The 23,042-nt window shown below is 38.9% G+C and overlaps 1 long non-coding RNA gene and 1 pseudogene across 1 annotated transcript in view; both read left to right on the forward strand.

The window, feature by feature from the left end:
- Positions 1-15,802, forward strand: part of LOC143644260 (uncharacterized) — a 30,889-nt gene extending 15,087 nt beyond the window's left edge. The window contains exon 2 of the long non-coding RNA XR_013156579.1: positions 15,395-15,802. This is a non-coding gene — a long non-coding RNA (uncharacterized LOC143644260). The remainder of the gene's footprint in view (positions 1-15,394) is intronic.
- On the forward strand, positions 47-566 carry LOC143643842 (calmodulin-alpha pseudogene; annotated as a pseudogene).
- Positions 15,803-23,042: the final 7,240 nt, after the last annotated feature.

Genomic DNA, 23,042 nt, shown 5'->3' on the forward strand with positions numbered 1-23,042 from the left:
CGGGCAGTTGGGTGATTGGGTCTGGGGGACCAGTAGCACTTGTGACATGGCTGACCAACTGACTGAGAACAGATTACAGGACTCAAAGAAGCTTTTTTACTATTTGACAAAGACAGTGATGGAATTATAACCACAAAGGAATTGGGAACTTTAATGAGGTCTCTTGGGCAGAATCCCATAGAAGTAGTATCATAGGACACGATTAATGAATCAGTTGCCGATGGTAATGGCACAATTGACTTTCCAGAATTTCTGGCAATGATGGCAAGGAAAATGAAAGACACGGGCAGTGATGAAGAAATTAGAGAAGTATTCCATGTGTTTGATAGGGATGGCAATGTCTGTATTAGTGCTGCAGTGTTTTGCCACGTGATGACAAACTTTGAAGAGAAATTAGATGAAGAAGATGAAATGATCATTGAAGCAGATATTGTGACTGTCAAGTAAACTATGAAGAATTTGTACAAATGCCAAATGATGACAGCAAAGTGAAGACGTTATACAGAATGTGTCAAATTTCTTGTACAAAATTATTTTCCTTTCATTTGTTTGTAACTTATCAGTAAAAGTTTCCCCTTACTGTCAAAAAATATGTATATATAGTTATTAGGATTTCATTTCTCCATGTTTTCTTACCTTCTCTTACTGTTATTGTCCTGAAATTTTATTTTAGAAAATTGACCAAGTAACATATTGCATGTAGCTCACTCTGGATATATCTAAGCATTTCTGCACATCTAAACTTAGATGCAGTCGGTCAAATGAGGAAACATCTGGGTTATGCCTTTTTTTAGAACAGTTTTCTTTAGGAACTGTCAGCATGTTGTTGTTAAAGTTAGGAGTAACTCTGAATGGACTATAGGCAGTCAACAATATGTAGATAGAGTTGCACTATTGCAAAATGGATGTGTTATCCAGGTACTTGTACACATTTTTTTCATATTGCTGGTCCTATACCAGAAACATTTTCTTTTATTGTTACCTGTTTTTTAAACTTTGTTTATCCACTTAAAGAAAATCAGCTTACAGATTTTGCCATTTTACAATTGCTTCAAATCCATTCTAAGTTGTATATTTGTTTTCCAATTTTAAAAAATTACAGTTTACAACCCTCCTCCCCAAATAAAGAGGTTGATGAAATGATCACGTGGCATGATTAGTTCAGTAAATGGGATCATTCATTGTTACCACTTGGGATTTTTACAGATGGAGAAACTAGAGCTATTAGCAGTTATTTGCCCAGGATTGCTCAGCTAATAAGTGGTGGAGACAAAATTGAAATCCATGTCTTCAGACTGTGTTCTTCCCACCTAACAGCAAGGCCTCCCTACCCAGCACTTCACCGTCACATGAAAGATCCTCCCAAATCCTACCCCAATTATCCAGCTTTACTAAAATCCCTAGCTCTTTGCACTACTAAAAGAGTGGAGATTTTCTCCCTAAGGAGGATGGCTCTTGCAACCAATTTCAGATGATATGGCCTCTAAAAGGTTGCATATCTTCTGACTGTCAGACATAGTTACTTGACTCAAATTCACAGATCCCGGGTGCTGGGTTCATGCTGATAGGGTGGGGTGGGGTGACTGGCTATCTGCACCACACAATCCTCTATTGTACTCTTCTTTCTTTTTTTTTTAACTTTTTTATTAATTAAAAAAAATTAACAAACAAAACATTTAGAAATCATTCCATTCTACATATATAATCAGTAATTCTTAATATCATCACATAGTTGCATATTCATCATTTCTTAGAACATTTGCATTGATTTAGAAAAAGAAATAAAAAGACAACAGAAAAAGAAATAAAACGATAACAGAGGAAAAAAAAGATTATACATACCATACCCCTTACCCCTCGCTTTCATTTACCACTAGCATTTCAAACTAAATTTATTTTAACATTTGTTCCCCCTATTATTTATTTTTATTCCATATGTTCTACTCTTCTGTTGATATAGTAGCTAAAAGGAGCATCAGACACAAGGTTTTCACATTCACAGAGTCTCGTTGTGAAAGCTATATCATTGTTCAATCATCATCAAGAAATATGGCTACTGGAACACAGCTCTACATTTTCAGGCAGCCTCTCCGCTACATCTTGAACAACAAGGAGGTTAGAATAACCTCCAGGATAACCTCTCAACTCTGTTTGGAATCTCTCAGCCATTGACACTTAGTCTCATTTCACTCTTCCCCCTTTGGTCAAGAAGGTTCTTTCAGTCCCTTGATGTTAATTCTCAGCTCATTCTAGGGTTTTTCTCAGTCCCTTGATGCTGAGTCTCAGCTCATTCCAGGATCTCTGTCCCATGTTGCCAGGAAGGTCCACACCCCTGGGAGTCATGTCCCACGCAGAGAGGGGGAGGGTGGTAAGACTGCTCGTCATGTTGGCTGGAAAGAGAGGCCACATCTGAGCAACAAAAGAGGCTCTCTTGGGGGTGACTCTTAGGCCTAAATTTTAAGTAGACTTGACCTATCTTTTGTGGGGTTAAGTTTCATGTGAACAAACCCCAAGACTGGGGGCTCAGCCTATAGCTTTGGTTGTCCACACTGCTTGTGAGAATATCAAGAATTCAACTTGGGGAAGTTGAATTTCTCCCCATTCTCACCATTCCCCAAAGGGGGCCTGCAAATACTTTTCCACTCACTGATCAAATCACTCTGGGACTCATCAGGGCATCACTCTGGACAAACCAACAAAATCTCATGTCCTACCTGAGATTCCAAGTATTTATGACATTCAGTCAAACTATCTACATGAGTTATATTAGGAAACACTCTAGTCAAAGTATAAATTTTGTAACAAATAAACATTTTTTGCTTTAGTCTCACACATAAGGTGACATTTTAAAGTATTAATTATCATCTATTTTCAGCACCCTGCAATAATGACATTCCTTTGTTCTTCCTCATGCAAAAACATTTTTAAAATTTGTACCTTGTACATTTCACTATTATTATACACTCTAGGCATTCCTAGATTATACCATCTCGATCTTTACCATATATCTTTCTTTCTGATTTCATTTATGTCCCCAGCCCTCCTCCCTCTATCATTCTCACATGCAGCTTCATTCAGTGTTTTAACATAATTACATTACAGTTAGGTAGTATTGTGCTGTCCATTTCTGAGTTTTTATATTCAGTCCTGTTGCACAATCGGTATCCCTTCAGCTCCAATTACCCAATATCTCACCCTATTTCTATCTCCTGATGGTCTCTTTTACCAAGGAAATATTCCAAGTTTATTCACTAATGTCAGTTCATATCAGTGAAACCATACAGTATTTGTCCTTTTGTTTCTGGCTAATCACACTCAGCATAATGTCCTTAAGGTCCATTCATGTTGTTACATACTTCATAACTTTATTCTGTCTTACAGCTGCATACTATTCCATCTTATGTAAATGTCACAGTTTGTTTAGTCTCTCTATTGTACTCTTATCCCTCCTTGCTGGCTCTGACCCTGTGTCCCATGAGGAGGTACATGCCATTCACTCCCTTCCCCCATCTCAGTCTTCTCCTGCCGAGATTGGGCCTTTGTCCTTCTTCCTCCTGTTGTCAGAGTGCCGGCCCTTCAGGATTCAAATCACCCCCAACGGCCCTTGAATTCTCTCTGAGCAACCTAATGCAAATTTGACTTCTCCTATCCTAGATTAGGGGAATATGTCTTTTTACTTTTTGTACCCCTCAAAGCCCAGCATGAGCTAACGCATCATTGTGCCTCATTTATGGAGCTCCATAAATATTTGCTTAAATAAAGTTGGAAGGAAGAAAGGGAAGGAGAGGGAGGAAATGATGGTTTCACTTGTTATTCTATAGTTCCTGAAACAAGTATAACAGAAGCATGAACCTGTGTTAGTTTGCAAGCTGCCAGATTGCAATATACCAAAAATGGAACAGCTTTTATAATGGGTAATTTAATAAGTTACAAGTTTACAGTTCTAAGGAAGTGAAAGTGTCAAAATTAAGGCACCAACAAGAGGTTACCTTCACTTAAGAAGACCAGTGGGTCTGGAACACCTCTGTCAGCTGGGAACATACATGGGTAGCATCTGCTGGTCCCTTGCTCCTGGGCTCCGTTGCCTTTAGCCTCTGTTCCTGTGGGGGTTCCTCACTTTGTTTCTCCAGGTCTGGCTTTTACCTCTTGGCTTCCCTTGGCTCTCTCCAGGTTCTGGCTTGTTTAACATCTCATGGTGATGTCTGCTGGGTTCCAAGCACCTCCAAGCATCCATGTCTCTGTTCTCTGAAGCAACTGTTCTTCAAGTATCTACATCTGCCCTCTCTGTCAGCTCTGAGGCTTCTGTCCTTTCTGACTCTCTCCAAAATGTTACCTCTTTTAAAGGATTCCAGTAAGCAAATCAAGATCCACCTGGAATGGGTGGAGTCACATCTCCAATTAATCAAAAAGTCACCCCAAAATTGGATGTGTCACATCTCCAGGAGATAATCTAATATAAAGTTTCCAACCTACAGTATATTGAATCAGGATTAAAAGAAGCAGCTGCTCCCACAAGATTGGATCAGGATTAAAACATGGTTTTTCTGGGGTACATAATACTTTTAAACTGGCACAAGTTCTAACTAAACACATTTGAACAATATTTGTACATTTCTTTTTCTTATTTGTACATTTCTTTATCTATTTATCTACTTATCTATATGTGAAAGTATTGATAGTAGACAAACCACTTTCATTTTAGTCTCAGAAATCATAGTTAAATTTTAGGAGAAAGTGTGTGTCTGCGTTTGTCTGTTTGAGTTGTCTGGCACCATAAGAGTTTATACAAATATGAGTGGAGTCCAATATCAGAACATGGAGATTAAAAGCCCTAAGTTCTTTTTACAGCTATGCCATCTAAGTTTCTATGTGAACCTGGGTAAGTCACTGTCAGTGCTGTTAAAAGAGAGGGAATTCTAAGGCCTAAGAGTCCCCCTCAAAAGAGCCTCTTTTGTTGCTCAGATGTGGCCTCTCTCTCCAGCCAACACAACAAGCAAACTCACCACCCTCTCCCTGTCTACATGGGATATGACTCCCAGGGGTGTGTACCTTCCTGGCAATTTGGGACAGAAATCCTAGGATGAGCTGAGACTCGGCATCAAGTGATTGAGAAAAACCCTAGAATGAGTTGAGACTCAGCATCAAGGGATTGAGGAAACCTTCTTGACCAAAAGGGGGAAGAGTGAAATGAGACAAAGTGTCAATGGCTGAGAGATTCCAAACAGAGTCCAGAGGTTATCCTGGACGTTATTCTTATGCATTAAGTAGATATCACCTTGTTATTCAAGATGTAATGGAGAGGCTGGAGGGAACTGTCTGAAATTGCAGAGCTGTGTTCCAGTGGCCATGTTTCTTGATGATGATTGAATGAGGATCTAGCTTTCGCAATGTGATTCTGTGATTGTGAAAACCTTGTGTCTGATGCTTCTTTTATCTACCTTGTCAACAGACGAGTAGAACATATGGAATAAAAATAAATAATAGGGGGAACAAATGTTAAAATAAATTTAGTTTGAAATACTAGTGAGCAATGAAAGCGAGGGATAAGGGGTATGGTATGCATAATCTTTTTTTTCTGTTTTTGTTTTATTTCTTTTTCTGGATTGATGCAAATGTTCTAAGAAATGATGAATATCCAGCTGTGATGATATTGTGAATTACTGATTTATATGTAGAACAGAATGATCGAAAGAGGAATGTTTGCATTTGTTACATGTTTTTTGGTATTTAAAAAAATAAAAATAAATTTTAAAAAGCACCAGAAAAAAAAAGAGAGGGAATTTTAAAAGGTATCATTCTTTGAGACTTTTTGTGAAGGTTTATAATTAGAATGCATATTAAATAGTCAGTTTTTAAAAGGATCAATGAAAGTGATTATTGTGCTATCAGAATGTTCACAGTACCTATGACTCTTTAAGGACCAGATTCTATCATTTGATTTTTTTCTATTTGTATTTTCTTTTATGCGTCAACTAATAGCTCTAGAATTCATGACTTAGGGTTATTTAGGCATTTGTTCCCACTAACTCTATTTCTGAAATGGTTTTAGGATCTGTTTCTGGCCTCTCTGTTTCCATTGGGATTCTCCTCATCCTTTGATAATTTTCATTTGATGCAATGGACCCCTAACTTTTATGGTTACCTCTTTAGTTAATTATTCTCCATTATGTAGGAAATATCCTAGGACATTTACTTAAATTCAGACCACCCATACCGTGTATCTAAAGTACATAAAAGCTCCACTTTTGGCTATAACTACTTTGGATATATTTTTCAGCATTCTCTACTTCTCCCATCTCTTGGCTTTCTATTAAAGTTCCTAATATGTGTCGTAGACTCTCCTTGCTTTGATTACTTGGGTGGACATGATTCTCTTTCATTCTCTGCAATCTATCTCTGACACAACACCATTCTTATTTGTAAACCTCACATATCTGCAACTGTGGGTAAAAAGTATCTTCATTGCCGGTTCTGGCCATGACTGACTCCTTCTAGCATACCAGCCTTCCCACTATGGGAAGCAAACTGGACAAAGTCTGTCCTATTAGAGTGATCATTCTAAAACTCAAATTGTAACACTGTACTCTCTGTTTCTAGTGCCAAAAACAAAATGTCAGTGTGATTACTCAAGATTTTGTTACTTGGCTGGAGATGAGGCACAAAAGGTCTTTGGCAATGGAAGACTGGTGGGAAGTGAAGCAGAAGCCAGGTCTTTAATAATATCCATTCTCCGAAACAGATTGGGCTGGGAGTAATTAACCAAGCAACAGAGGCAGATGCTAGAGAAGACTTTCAAGGGCTGGAGGGCTCAAGAGTCTCAGCTACCAATCAGAACTATTGGTACTGGCATGGAGGCAGATGTAGGTGGTAGTTAGTCAGGCTGGAGGCAAACCACATTCTTGAAGTTTTTACCTTCAGAAGTACCATATGAATTCTTGATGAAGACATCATTTGTTCCTTCAATACATATTTAGTGCTAGGCACTGTGCTAGGCACTGTGTTAGGCACTGGGCACACAATAGAAAAGAAAAGCAGGCATGGTGACCTCTTGGCAAGCTCTGTTGAATATCCTGGAATGCACCAAGATATTGTGATGTAAATATTGGAATAGGTTTTAGTCCAGCAGATATGGCTTCTAGCAAGTGCATTTATGCAAACAATTCCCAGATGCACACATGTAAGTGACCTAGATAGCATGATGGCTTTCATTCCTTTTCTGAAACAATGACACAATTTTTAAATAAAAGGCATCCTTCTTACGCAAATAACATCTATGTGTGACTTCTGGATGTTTTGAATTTTCCAAACAGTTTTTTCAACTGGCCATCATTCTACAATCAGTTCAAAAAAAATCTTAACCTGGCGATCCTTGGAAATTTAATCATCACAATGCAGTTTTCAGCAATATAACCATGTGTTTATGCTAAATGTGAATAATACTTGGTGATCCAACATGAAATAATTACATTTTGTAGAACTTACTTCTCACAAAAGAACTGATAACAATTAGGTCTCTTCATATAACAAGAAAAAATTCAAGAAAGAACACTTACATAAATGAAGAGGCATGTCATAGTCTTGGCTTGAAAGACCCAATATTGTAAAGATATTAGCTCTCTCTAAAGCTAATATATAAGTTTATTACAGCCCAATAAAAATTTTAATGGAATTCTTTTTGGAGTTTGGCAAAACAATTTTTAAGTTTCTCTGGAAGAGGAAAAGGACAGCCAGAAAGGTTCTAATACAGAAGAATGTTAGGCAGCACTCTGCCAGTTATTTAAGTTACAGTATTTACTGATGATATATTGACACAGGAACAGATAGGTGATCAATAAAACAAAAGACTGAGTACAGAAATAGACCTAAATATGAATGTGATCTGATTATATAACAAAGTAATGAAAAGAAATGTGCTATTCAGACAACTGGATAGTCATTTGGAAAAAGAAAAACAGTTGGAGCCCTACCTTGAATTTCTAGATGGAATGAAGATTGAGATTTTTTTTAATCATAATGTAATAAACACTTTTGGAAGAATGTTTTTATCATTTTTAAGTGAAGGAAGACTTTCTAAGCCTTACACTTAGCTGTCCTAACATCAGATATCCTCTCCCTCCAAGGGGTGATTCACAATGAGAAATGGCCTTGGTGTGACAGAGTGCATTGCCTCCTATTTAAGGAGCTGGAGAAGACTGATACTCCCCCTGCCCACACATATGGCCCCGTGGGAAGCTCCCTATAACTTGCTGACTAAGGAAGAAAGTGTTCAAGACTGGTTTTCAGATGTCTCTATTGGATTGCTGTTGTACATTCTATCCACTTAGGGCAATTAAGAAGGAAAATCTTCTTAAGGGCAGAACTCTAATAGTATATTTATTGTTCACCCTTTCTGGTAGAAGAAATGGTAGATCCATGTTGACTTTCTAAGTTTAAAATGGTGAATTGTTTCAAGGCTACAGTGTAAACATGTTCAAAAAATGCCCAATGTTTGATAAACTGGGATTTAAAAATGAATGTAAAAAAATTTCAATCAAGGGACTCATTAAAGATTCCACAGAATTGGGAAATGAAACTTATTACCTTGTCGCTTCTGGATCCTTAGCAAACAGACAGAAAAAGGAGTTAGAGTGTGGGCTGGGCAGTTACTTCTGATTATAAAAGGAAAATAGAGTTGTTGCAGCACAAGAGGGGCATAGAGGTGATCCCCAGATATACCTACCCATACTCTTTGGCCGTGGTTTAAAGTCATTAGGGGTGCTACTAGCACAAAACGGGCAGGACAACCAAGGGCTCAGATGCCTCAGAATTGAAAGTTTGCTTACCCCAACAAGTAAAGAACCCTGACTAGCCAGAGAACAAGCTGAGGACAAGAAACCAGTTTTGTTGTTTCAAGACATTATAAATGGCTTTTGGTTTGTGAATTCCAGGCCACAGGCTGACTAAGTTCAATTTAAGATAGTTTCATCTTAAGCACAAGTTCTATTTATGGTCTGGAGAGGAAGATTGATCTTCTTGCTTACCAGTAGGCCTTCAGAGGAAATTCATGCCATCTGATTTTTTTTTTCATTTTATTCTTTCTTCAATATCCCTTACTCCCTATCTCTTGAACTCTCTTCCTCTTTACTCTAGGATGCTTCATTATTTGTAGGCCCCAATTCACCAGTTTCCCACTTTCCTGCTTTTGTACCTTGTACTTCCTCTATCCCCTTCTTGTCTTCTATCTCTGCTCACCTACCACCATTTTGAGATTCAATTTTACAGGCCTGTCTGAAGCCTCACGATTATATGCCCAGCAGAGTTGACTCCTTCCCTCTTACTTCTGTCATTGCACCTGTAACCATTTATTATTATGATTAGTTTACATGCTTGTCTCTATTTGCTAGACTTATATTTTTAAAACCCCAGGGCTTGGCACAGAGAATAACACATAGTAGGTGTGCGATCTTTGTGGACTAAACTGATGAATCATCAGTGTTAGAGGCAGCAGTAAGGTTGAGACAAGAAGACTTTCAGCCATAGACTTTAGACTTGACTTACTCTTCCCAACTAATGAAAACTTATATCCACATGTACTTAGAAGGAGCTAATTCTGTTGCTGGAACATATAACATCTATCAAATTTTCAGGTCCAATATTTGAGGGGGAAAAGTCAGGTCAACTTCCAGACCTGGGTCCAAATAGATCACGTTAACAACCACTCGGGTTTTTTTAAATTTTGACCCCAGTCATGTGACTCTCCTCCCCGTTTTCTTCTCAACAGGCAAGAGGAAAACACACAAGCACACCATGGTAATCTTAGTAGATTTTTCAACAGCATCAGCTTTAGTAATAACTAAGGTCTGAGGAGTTTAGTACTATTGCTGTAAGTCGCAGTTTCCATTTTTATTAAAACCTTCAGTCACTCACAGACCAATTTCTTCTTCCCTAACATCATCCCTAGCTAAGATAATTTGCTTAGTAAACATGCTGTATATTAATATCATGGGAAATTTCCATTTCCCTTCTCTTTGCTCAAAGACACCTTTTTCAAGGAGGCCATTTTTATCCCCAAAGTTGTCAGAAGTTTATTTAACATGACAGACATCTTATGACCTCTTCAAAGGGTCTCCATTTTCTCCTGAGAATATTCTAATCATCTTTTTATCTGACTGGCCTGTCTAATTCTAGTTATGATTCCCCCAGGCATGGGGCTACTCACATTCAGCTTTTTGCCTTGTGTAGTTATTCATTGAGCTAGACTTTTCAATACACATGCTCAGAAAAAAAGATTAGGTACTATTGGGAAGCTACATTAAAGCTTTTGAGATATCAGAGGCTATTTTATGCACTAAAGCAGTAATTAACCAAAGGTTTCTTAGTGATCTGAGAAAAAATTGCCCAGTTTTTCATGGGAATTAATTTGCTTCTAGGAAGTTACATAAGACAGGGCCCTCTACTAATAAGAACAAATGAATCTTACCTTTCCTGATATCAATACTATTGCATAATTGAGGAAACAGGCACAGGAACTGTGCTGTAAGGTATGGACCCTGTTCTCTGATCACTAAAATGCTTTATTTTTCCCTCTCAGGAAAACAACCTAAGGGAAAATTCTGTTTTCCCCCTCATGACTCATAATTCTGGGGTTCCTGCTTCAAGTCATAGTTAAACCATGTATTTATTTTTAAATCTCAGATTACCAAATATAAGGCATTTTTTTGCATATGTTTACATTGTAGCCTTGAAACAGGTTCAACATTTTAAACTTAGAAAGTCAACATTTATTAAAATAAAAGAGTGGTCCTTCAGTGGCTTTATAAGTCACCCTCTCCCATTCCCACTACTAAATCTACTAAATGTAGGGAGATCCTCTACCAGGGAAGTTCTGACAAGAAAATCTTTCGAAATGGCCAGGATACAACCAAATAGTCCACAAATATTTATTGAGCATTTACTATGTATACTATGTGCCAGACGCTAGGCCAATAATGGAGATAAAATGACAACTAAAAGAGCTATCAACCTACCTTCATGAAACTTAGAATCCACAGAGCTGGGGAGATTGACATAAACAGGTCTTCAAATAAATAAATGTCTAATCAAAACTCTGAAGGTTTTGATCCCAATACTCTATTGAACCCATTCTTTTCAAAGTCTCCACTAACATTTACATGGCTAAAGCTGATGGTAAATTTTCAGTCAATCTTAGCCTCTGACAAGTATTTGATTCAGTTGATCACACACTCCTTTTCTAAACATTTCTTCAGTTGACTCCCAATCCTGTGGTTTAAGATGCTCATGATTCTTAATTTTATATCTTCAGCCCCAGCAATTTTTCTAAAATGGACAGTTCTGTATCTATCTACCTACTCATCATCCCTACTTGAATGTGTAATAGGCATTTCAAACTAAACTTGCCCCATATGAACTCTAGATTCCCTTCTCCACCCCTCACTAAACTGCCTCTCCCATGATATTCACTATTTTATTAAATGGAACCACTTGTTATTCTTTGATCAGTTCAGATATCTTGGAATTTCCATTAACAGCTCTTCCTTTCATACCCCACATTCAAGTTATCAGGATTCAAGTAAAAGGTATTCAAGAAAATCCTGTTGGGTTCACCTTCTACCTATATCACAGTTTAACCATCTCCCACCCCTTCGTCACAATTATTTCAGCCCAAGACACCATTTTCTGTCACCTGGATCATTCCAATAGATTCCCAACCAATCTCTGATTCCACTCTTTTGCTCTATTCTCTCTATAGCAGTCAGAGAGAAGCTTTTAAAAACATGAGCCATTCTGGGACGAGCTGGGGCCTGGCATCAAGGGATTGAGAAAGCCTTCTTGACCAAAAGGGGGAAGAGAGAAATGAGACTAAATAAAGTTTCAGTGGCTAAGAGATTTCAAAATATTTAAAAAAAAAGATTTCTCAATTACTATTTAATTCTTTTTTTTTACATGGGCAGGCACCGGGAATCAAACCCGGGTCCTCTGGCATGGCAGGCAAGCATTCTTGCCTGCTGAGCCACTGTGGCCCGCCCTATTATTTAATTCTTAACACATAAACATTCCATACATGGTATATAATCAGTGGTTCACAATATCATCACATAATTGTGTATTAATCACCTTGATAATTTTTTAGAACATTTGCATCACTCCAGAACAATAAATAAAAAGAAAAAAGTAAAAACTCATACATATCATACCCTTTACCTCTCCCTCTCCATACCCATTACCTCCCCCTCTACAATGTGTATCTTTAATTAATTACAGCTCACTTTCAAATTATGTTATACTTCTTCACCTGTAGTATAAGACCTTAAAACAGTATATGTCCAGTTTCTCCCTTCTATCTTTCATTCTTGTGTTACTATGCATTTTACTTTTCATATGATATAAAAGCAAAATACCTGATGAAATCAGTTTTTTTAGTAATCAGTTAACTTTTAAAGCAATTGGAAGTAAAAATATATATATATTCTTTAACTTCATTTATGCCAGAGCTCTTCATTTCTTTGTGTAGACCAAAATATGGAACAGTATATTTCTTTTGAAAATTAATGAAAATATTTTCCTATATTTATACAAGGAAACCATTACATAATTCAGGAGACTTCTTCAAGGTCCATAGAAGACAAAGATAGATATAATTTCTTCACTTCAGTGTATTCATACATGAACTGGCCTAAAGCACAGTTGGACAAGTTTCCTCTTTGGGAAAACTTTTTTGGGTTTTCACTGCTGCATTTATATATATGTATGACTTTTATATACAAGAATTTATATAAAGTTCAAACTTCAAGACTCTCATGTCACCATTACTACCACCAACTGAATGTAAACTTGATTTAAAACATGTATTTTCACTGTTCATGTTTATTAGGCCTTTATTTGTGGTCTTTTTTACATGTGGATACCAAATTCCATAGAAATGGTCTGGCCTGTTTATTAATCTAAATGCCAGTTAAGGCAGAAACATTCTAAGAATCGTGAAAACCTAAGAGAATCTGCTATTTCACATTTAGAAGCTGAGATACATCCACAGTTTTTCCAGATTTATGGCATTTGTCTTTTGAATTGCCACAAAAAATACAGTATAAATAAAATGCAATGGGGCTTCTAAGAGAGACCTTAGATATATCATAATTAGCCTCTATGTTCTTCAATTCTCTAGCATATGGCAGATTCACTTCTTTGGAATAAATTTGTGATAGGAAGTAAATAATTCTTTTCAGACCTTATTTGCAATGCCATAATGTTTGCAGATATATAATTATATTCTTTTCCATTTATTTATTTAGTTACTTTTATAAATCTCATATAATTTATCAGTCTCATTTTAATGGTAATACATTTCAGAAATATATATTTTTCAAAATCTGTGTCCTGAATTAATGGTTCTATAAGCTCCCTAGATTTAGGAGAAATTAATCTTTTTGTTGTCTTTATTGGGGGTGGGAGGCGTGTCCGTGAGGCCAGCTTCATACATACAATTCTCATAACCTCCATGGCCCAAGTTTTGCCTCTTGAGCCTAGTCACAGTCTTATCTAATCACTACTTCTAAAAACAATTCACAGCTCAGAACCTAAAGAAAGGCACTCAGGAGGCAAGTAAGTTACCCTTGTGTATAAAGATTAGCAGTATCATAAAACTGTCTAAGGAAAGCCACAACCTACACAGATAACAGGGCTATAAAGTTCACTCCAGCCTAGTTCATAGGGAAATTTCCAGTTGGTTCTTTCCATCCCACTTTGAGAAGCTAATTACCACCCCTACCACAGCTTTCCAAAGGAGGAGGCTTACTAGTGTATAACAGTGCTACAAGGTGTGCTGGCCACAGGCAAGGAGCAGGCAGAGGTAAGGATTGGGTGGGATCCCGGAACCCTGGATGGCCGGTGACTAACAGTCCTGTGTTCAGTCTACTTTCTTCACTCTGTGTTCAACCTACTTCCACCATCTTTTCTCCACTCTTTCCTCTGCCTTCCCCAGCCAGTCTTAACTTGGCCCTGGGAGATAAAGCTTCCACAGCTTCCTTCTTTGAACTTTTGTTTCTGCTTACAAAGTGGATGACTTATGCCTATCAAAGTGCTCTGGGGAAGTGAAAATAACTGTCCTCTTGGTACAAATGAGAGAACAGAATGGAAGGGAAAAATAAAGAAAACAACAGATTTAGTCTTGGAGGTATAGCCATGCTTCATTCATATAGGACTCTGAACATTCACATGTGTAAAACACCATGTTTGTTTTTTTCATCTTCCTTTTCTCTCTGTTGTTTTCTCCACCCAGCTCTCTAACATACTTAAGTCTATTCCTTAAAAAAAAAAAAAAGTTCTGTTTTGACCTTGCATCCTTCTCCAGTTACTATCCTATCTTATCCCTTCCCTTTAGGACCAAGTCTCTTGAAATAGTCTCTACACCAGTCCAGTGATCTTCAAACTGGGATTCAGTTATATGTTCCAACACTTAAAGAGGGCTGTAGATGTGCAGGTCACACCTAATAAATCCACTCCAACATTCCTATCTCTCTAAGCCTTGGGATTCTTCTTCTACATCATGCCAGAGAAACATTGACATCTCAGCTTCATTGATATTAGCCACCATTCAGTCCATGTTTCAGTCAATCCTTCAAGTCAAGTGTTAGAGTCACTTAGAGCTGTGTGAGCTAACACATTAAATCTGGAATGTCTAGTAAATGCACTCATGACAATTAAGTTGGCTTCTGCCATCTTTGGTCTAATTCATTTAGAATCCATTTCCACACATATTACCTAGACTTCTTCTGATATAGATTCACAAAATCTTGCAAGTCTTTTGATGTGTAATCAATTTCCTCCTAAGTCATAGTTGTTCTGACCCTCTGAAGCATATTGAGATTTGATCCTAGTTATGAGTCTAGTGGAATAAGGGGTGTTTTTGGGTGGGCTTGAGAAGTACGAGCATCCTTTTGCAAGGCATATGAATCAAGTGAGAATGATCACAGGAAGTCTGATAATCTCAGGCATAAGAAGGAAAACTACTTTCAATGATAAGGGGGCTTTGAGTGTCTCAGGGGTCTGAGGTTCTGATTTTCATCTGAGTCCAGCCAGCTGTCGTCATTTCAAGTTTCAGGATCCCATTATTTCCCAGTCAATATCCTACTTTCATATGAGCTACTACTGTGACTCCAACTGATGTTGTAATTCTGCAACCCATACAGTTATTTAGAGCCAAATGCTGCAAAGATGGGATAGGAACCATCAGTGGTGTGGATTTCCTCAGTGTGGGTAAGGAATTTCCTCACTCTTCATTGGGCTGGTAGGGGAAAATCCAGAACATTAAGCCATACCTGATATTTTCAGATCTACTTTCTCCCCTACTCTGTGAAGCTGAGTGTTAAGGCATCATCTTCCTCTCTCTCTTTCTCAGGCAGTTGCACGTTCTGGTGATCTACCCCATTGACAAATCCAGAAACTGAAAACAGCTGTGGATTATCTGTCTCCTGAATCCCTGTGCAGGCCTTGCTCCATCTGCACCACCCAGAGGCCAAGGAACCCTTAGAAGAATACCCCTGGTGTGCCAGGCATATCTGAGAAGACTGGACAGAGAAACATGGGAACAAGACAACCAAGATCACTCAGAACTATGTGTCCAGAGTGGCCAACAACTTCCTGCGTCTGTGATAGATGGCGGCCTCAGTGTGTATTTTCACCATTCTCCACACTGCCAGCCTACAATGAACAAAAAGGCACCTTAGAATCCCATCCAGAGACCACAGAATTGATGGTTTTGCAGGGCAGGATGAGGCTGGCTGGTAATAAAAAGGAGGAAGAAGAAGAGCTGAACTGTTGCTGTTAAGGGGAGGGAAAGTAGAATTGGGATGCAGATAAGGAAGGGGAAGGGGATAAGAGCATACAACTCAGCTCTAGGATCACCCTGGCCACCCAAAAATCTTATGTCCTGATGGGTGCAGGTGAGTGCTAATTCTCTGCACCTGGTGACATCTTCTCAACTCAATATCTTTGCTTTTGGACTGACCTGACTGTATCTCCTTTATGCCACTGCCTGCTTTGTAAAACCAACAATTTCAGTCCCATGGCTATAAAACTTGCTACTTATGAGAGATTTTTAAAGGATGCCGTATAAATTCTGTGGTTTTAAGACCATTATTTTAGCTATGAGTTAAAGGACTTGAGCTTGTATTTTCTTTCTGTAGGTGCTCCAGTATGCTCAGAAGAAGCAATAGTCAAGTACAGCAGCTGCACATGTTCCCACAACACTTGCTAAATGGGCATGTCATCACAATTAAGCATAGATGATAACTTAATTGTAATGTTGCTACATGCCATGGGTTACTAGCATCTCTTTTTCCATTGGTAAGAAGCTCAGAACCTCACCCAATCCCCAAAAGCCATCTCCTAGGTTCTGTCTCCTGGGCCCACTCTAGTTGTATAGCAGTCAGGTTCCAGAAATCACACCTGTAATCTGAATAGGGGAAATTTAATGTAGAGAATTAACTGGTAAAAGGTAGTTAACTACTAAAATGGATAAAGAGGACTCTAAAGTGTCCATAAGTAGCAAGTTTTAAAAGAGGTTACATCCTGTATATAGACTGAAGAAGAGAGAACAATGAAGGAATATTGGAACAAAGGATTTAGGAGAGTTCCCCCAATCCAGGCTGAGATTCAGATCACTTCAAAGAGGGTGTGGTTACCACAGAAATTCATAGCATGCCCATAGTGAAGAAACTTGCCAGAAGGTGTAGGTCTTATCATTGCTAGGAGGTTGGAGGTAGGGCAGAGCTGGTCTATAGAAACAGGCAAAGAATGGTAGGTTTGGAGCAGAGGCAATAAATTGATAACTGGCACTTTAAAAGATAAGCATGTTCATATATTTATTACACTTTCATGGTTTGCTATAAAATAAGCTGTAAAAAATTTTAAATCTGCTTTTGATATCACATTATATTAAATTCAGGAATTCAGATTAACCTGTACAATGACAAAATAATCCCACATTGAAGTTAGATACACCAGTGATCATCTGATAGCATATAATAATATCTTTTCAAGTTATTCTTTTCCGTAAGTATAATGAGACTTAGAGAGAAGGTGGCCCACCTGGAAGAGAAGAGAGCTTTTAGATCCATAATAGCTGTGGGTCAAATGTGTTTTATGACCAGTATTGGCATAGCTTTAAGATATGTCTCAGATTATTTGACACTTCTCTCTACAAAAGATGAATCCCAACTCTATTTCCCTCAAATGTGAGTTGTATGTTATCTCTTCTATAAATAGTATACGACAGAAGAAACAGTACGTGACTTCCCACGCAAAGCCACAAAGGCATGCTTCTTCCAACTTGGCTTTCAGCTATCAGCTCTTCGGATCACTTGCCCTAAGGGAAGCCAGTCTCTATGTCATGATAACACTCAAGAAGCCTAGGGAACTTCTGTGTGAGACAAAAAGGAGAGATGTTTATCTGGTACAAAATTTATATTGCAGGTAGTACATTACCTAATTTACTTGTGTAGTCAGTTTAGTTGAACACAATAAGTAAATGGAATCTTGAATAGCGTGGGAGATTTTGTTGGTTTTGTCCAGGTTAGTGTGATGCCCCAATATATCCCAGAGTAATTTGCAGCAAATAAATATTTAAAGTCCCCTTGGGGGACTGGGGAGAAAGGAAGAAATAGTCAACTTCCTCATTTGGGAAATTCCTGATATTCTCGCAAGCAGTAGGGACAACCAAATCAATGAACCAAGCCCTCGGTCTTGGGGTTTGCCCCTATGAAACTTATTCCTGCAAAAAAGGATAGGCTAAGCTTAGAATTAGGCCTAAGAATCACCCCCCAGAGACCTCTTTTGTTGCTCAAATGTGACCTCTCTGTGTAGGCCAACTCAGCAGCTGAACTCACAGTCCTCTCCCCTATGTGGGACACGACTCCCAGGGCTGTAAATCTCCCTGGCAATGTGGGACAGGAGTCCTGGGATGAGCTGGGACCTGGCATCAAGGGATTGAGAAAGACTTCTTGACCAAAAGGGTTCAAAAGAGAGAAATTAGACAAAATGAAGTTTCAGTGGCTGAGAGATTTCAAACAGAGTAGAGAGGTTATCCTCGAAGTTATTCTTATGTATTATATAAATATCCTTTTTTAGTTTATAGTGTATTGCAGTGGCTGGAGGGAAGTTCCTGAAATTGTACAGCTGTATTCCAGCAGCCTTGATTCTTAAAGACAATTGTATAAAAATATAATTTTTACAATGGTCTGTTTGATTGTGAAGATGTGTCTGATGCTCCTCTTATCCAGGGTATGGACAGATGAGTAAAAAAAAAAAATGGATACAAAAATAAATAAATTATAGGGGGTATAAGGAGTAAAATAAATTGGGTGGATGGAAATACTAGTGGTCAATGAAAGGGAGGGGTAAGGGGGATGGTATGCTTGAGGGTTTTTTTTTCTTTTTATTTACTTTTCAGAAGTGATGCAAATGTTCTAAAAATGATCATGGTGATGAATACACAATTATTTGATGATATTGTGTGTCATTGATTGTATATCATGAATGGAATGTATGTGTACGCAATTTCTCAGTAAAAGTATTTTTTAAAAAGGAACCTGTAGAGAGTTCTACAGGAGAAGGAACTGAGGCTTCCAGCCAACAGCCCATATCAATCAACTTACCAGCCATATGAGTCATCTTGGAAGCACATCCTCCAACCCCAGTCAAGCCTTCAGCCCACAGCCCCTGCTAACATCTTGTCTGGAATTTCATGAGAGACCCTGAGCCAGAACTGCTCAGCTAGACCACTTCTACATTCCTGACCCACAGAAACTGTGCTGGTAATAAATATTTATTGTTTTCAGCCACTAAATTTGGGGACATTCTGATGTACAGCAATGGATAACCAATACAGGTATATTTTGTGCTACCATGATGACATTTTATTCCATGAAAGAAAGCTTACTGTGCAGGTATAAGAATTGCTCACATAATCAGAGTAGTACCCAAAGTATGAAACATGAATGTGACCACAAAATACACACAAACACACTCTCCTGTTTGATAAATGAATCATGGTATCAATTTGTTATGCTCTATTGTGTATGGTTTAAACATTTCTTTACATAGTAAGAGTCATTCTAAATTGAAATACTTTTCAGTTTCATTAAATATTCAGGCAAAATGGTTTTCTGTGTGTGTGATTGTGGTAGTTAGATTCAGTTGTCAACTTGGTCAGGTGAAGGCACCTAGTTCTGTTGCTGTGAGCATGAGCTAATGGTACATGAACCTCATCTATTGTTGATGACATTTGCAGTCAGCTAGGAGGCGTGTCTGCTGCAATGAATGATGTTTGACTTAATTGGCTGGTGCGTAAATGAGAGAGCACAACGTAGCACAGCCCAAGCAGCTCAGCATACCTCATCTCAGCACTTGCAGCTCGGCCCAGGCTCCTTGGAGATGGAGAAAGAATCACCCCAGGGAATGTTGTTGGAATCCAGAGGCCTGGAGTGAAGGCCAACAGACACCATCTGGTGCCTTCCCACGTAAGAAAGAACCTCAGTTGAAAGTTAGCTGCCTTTCCTCTGAAGAACTAGCAAAATAAATCTCCTTTTATTAAAAGCCAGTCCATCTCTGGTGTGTTGCATTCCGGCAGCTAGCAAACTAGAACAGTGGTTGAAAAGCAACTTCTGTTTCATATCAGTTTTCACCTCCTTTTGGGGGCTTTTTCAAATGTGGGATAAGCTAACCATCTTGGCAATGAGGATGTGAGGCAAGTGCTCAGTCTTTTTTATTTCCTCCTCATTGCCAAATTGGCATCTGGCATTTAAGGAGGCTTAGTATATCCCAGCCCTAAGCCCTGAAAGTTAATCAGGTTCTAGGATGAGTTTTTAAATTTTTTTATGTGAAGTGGGAGAGAAATGGCAATCTAATGAGGAGGGTAGGAAAGAGAGGAAGAAAGTTATCTGTTCCTGACAGAGGGGGAGGGTCAGTTCTTCTCAATAGGATGATTAGGGAGAGAGTGGCCCTAAAGCTAAAGGCCCAGGACTCCCAGCTGCCTGGACACCAGTTCCTCTTGGGAAGGCCCCAAAGGTCACCAGCCCAGGGTCCCCCAGTCTGGCTCACTGTGGCTATATTATTCTTCCTCTCCTGATTTTATCCAGGTCAAAAATATATGGCACAGATCTTACTGTCTCTCAAGACATGATATCTCCTACCTCCTCTGGCCATTATAAATAACTATGTATATATACCTGTGCTGGTGTGAAACAGTTGTGTACCCCCCAAAAATTCATCTTCTGTAATCCTCATTCAATATTGCTGAGTGGAATATTTCTATTTGTTTCCATGGAGATGTGTCTCCAGCCATTCAAGGTGGGGATGCTTACTGGAGTCCGTTAAGATGGAACCATTTTGGAAAAAGCTTTAGTGCCAACAGAGCCCAAGCAACCAGAGACTCTGGGAAAGCCATTTAATGAAGCCAGTTGAGAAAGCAAGCAGATGTTGCCGTGTGCCTTCCCAGCTGAGAGAGAAACCTAAAACTTCATTGGCTCTTTCTTTGGAGTTAAAGTATCTTTCCCTAGATGCCTTGGTTTGGACATTTTCACAGCCTTAGAACTGTAACTTGCAACTTAATAAATGCCCATTTTAAAAACCATTCTGTTTCTGGTATAGTGCATTCTGGCAGCTTAACAAACTAAAGCAGATTTTGGTACAGAAGTGAGGTGCTGCTGCAATTTGCAAATACCAAACATATTGGAATGGCTTTTTAAATGGATAAGGGGAAGATTCAGGAAGAGTTGTGAAGATCTTGATAGAGAAGGCCAAGAATGCTTTGAAGAGACTGTTGGTAGAAATGTGGGCTTTAAGGATACTTCTGATAAGGCCTTAGAAGAAATGAAATATGTGTTTTTGCAAATTGGAAGGAAGGCAATAGTTGTTTTAAAATGGCAAAGAATCTGGCAAAATTGACTACTGGTTTTGGATGGAAGGCAGATTTTAGAAGCCAGGATATTTAGCAGAAGAAGCTTTCAAATTAAATGTGGAAAGTGCAGCCTGGTTTTTCCTTGTAGATTATAGTAAAATGTGACAGAAAAGAGATAAGCTGAGAACTGAACTCTTGGGTACAAAGAAACCAGAAATTGATAGTCTGGAAAATTCTAGATTTCCAGAAAGGGAGACTCCAGATAATAGGGCCCCATGTGAGGATTTAACCAAACATGGAATAAGTGATCTATTTCAGAAAAAGCTAGGATTGGAGATGGAATTATCCAGGAAGGATTTGTGGAAAGTTCTACTGTCTGATGGTTATGATCTCAGCCTAATATATAGAAAACAACAAGAGTGCTGTGGAATCTGTATAAATGGAACCACTGCCAATCTGGATGAAAAGGGGCAGAAAAGGGACAAATTGAAGAAAAAATAACTTCAATGGCAGAATATAGAAGCTAAGGTCTGAAGCCAAGAACCTTCAGACCAGGTGAGTGGACCCACCCACACACTTGGAGTGCATGCATTTGCCTCAAAGGCAGATGGCAGGAGTTTCAGCACCCCAGGCCTCAGAGAGGGTGGAGCACATTCCTTGGGGATTGGAGAGAGCTTTGCTGCCGCCACATTGTTTTGAGGGTGTTGAGCCTGTGCCCCAGAGATGGCAGAGAGCTGGGGTGTTGCCCCAATATGTGGAGAGGGTAGAGATGAGAAAAAGATGGTCTCCCCAAAGTCCTTCAAAGTTGTGATTCTTACCCCAGCATTTGGAGAGAGCTGGCCACGGCATAGGTCCTTGGAAAGGGTAAGACTGCTGCTTTCTGAATCCCCAAGGATAAATGACTCTCAGACTTTAAAATCTAATAGAGTTTTTCCTGTAGGTTTCCAGAACTGTTTGGGACCTTTGACCCTAGTGTTCCTTTCAGTTTCTCCCTATGGAAATAGAAATATGTATCCTATGACTGTCCCGCCTTTGTAGATTGGCAGAAGATAACTTGTTCTGAGTTTTACAGGTCCTCAGCAGAGGAGAATTTTGCCTTAGGGACAGACCATGCCTGTAGCTGACTTTGATGAAATTTTGTACTGTTTCTGACTGTGTATTGCATTGGTATTGTTACTGAAATGGTTTAAGTCTTTATGATATCGTTTGGAATGAATGTATTTTTAAAATTTTTATTTATTCATTTATTTTTGCATGGGCAAACTCTGGATCAAACCTGGGTCTCTGGCATTGCAGGCAAGAATTCTGCCACTAAGCCACCAATGCACTACCCAAGGAATGAATGTATTTTGCATTTGGAAAGACCATGTCTTTTTGGCATCCAAAGAAAAAAAACATGCCCGTTTGAAGCAGTTGTATACCCCAGAAAAGCCATGTCCTTTAATCCTCATTCAGTATTGCTGAGTAGGTGCTGCGACCAGCACTGCTCAGTGTCAGGACTAAAGGGAGGCGATAGGGAAGACAAGAGACAAAGATATAGTTAAAGCTGGGACCAGGTGGGACTCTGAACTCTGATGGAGACTCAAAACCCCCAAGAGGTTCAACACTGTTTATTTTATATGACTGCGAGATAAAGAAAGTAACAAAAGTGTAGCTAAAGAACAGGGAAGGAGGAAGCAAAGGCTGAACAATCTGCTTCCCTGTGCCAGGACCAGTCAAAAGTTACACATGTTTCCCAAGGCCTTCTTCCACCCCAGACTCAAGAAGCTTTGCAACACTTTAGTCTTTTCAGGACATCAGGCGCCTATTCCCACAGACACAGCTTTCCTCTGTCTCTGCAGTGAGCATGTGACCTCTGTCTCATCTGCACCCAACAGGATGTTTCTTTTAATTTCCATGGAGATGTGACCCACCCAATTGTGGATGGTAACTTTTGATTCGATGGATTCCATGCAGGTATGTCTCCATCCATTCAAAGAGCAGTTGTTTACTGGAGTCCTTTAAGATGGAACCATTTTGGAAAAAGCTTTAGTGTCAACAGAGCCCACACAGCTCGAGAACCCTAGGGAAGCCATTCAAAGAAGCTGGTAGAGAAAGCTAGCAGATGTTGCCATGTGCCTACCCAGCTGAGAGAGAAACCCCAAACTTT

The sequence above is a fragment of the Tamandua tetradactyla genome, chromosome 8, assembly GCF_023851605.1.
Source record: "Tamandua tetradactyla isolate mTamTet1 chromosome 8, mTamTet1.pri, whole genome shotgun sequence".
Lineage (NCBI taxonomy): Eukaryota > Metazoa > Chordata > Mammalia > Pilosa > Myrmecophagidae > Tamandua > Tamandua tetradactyla.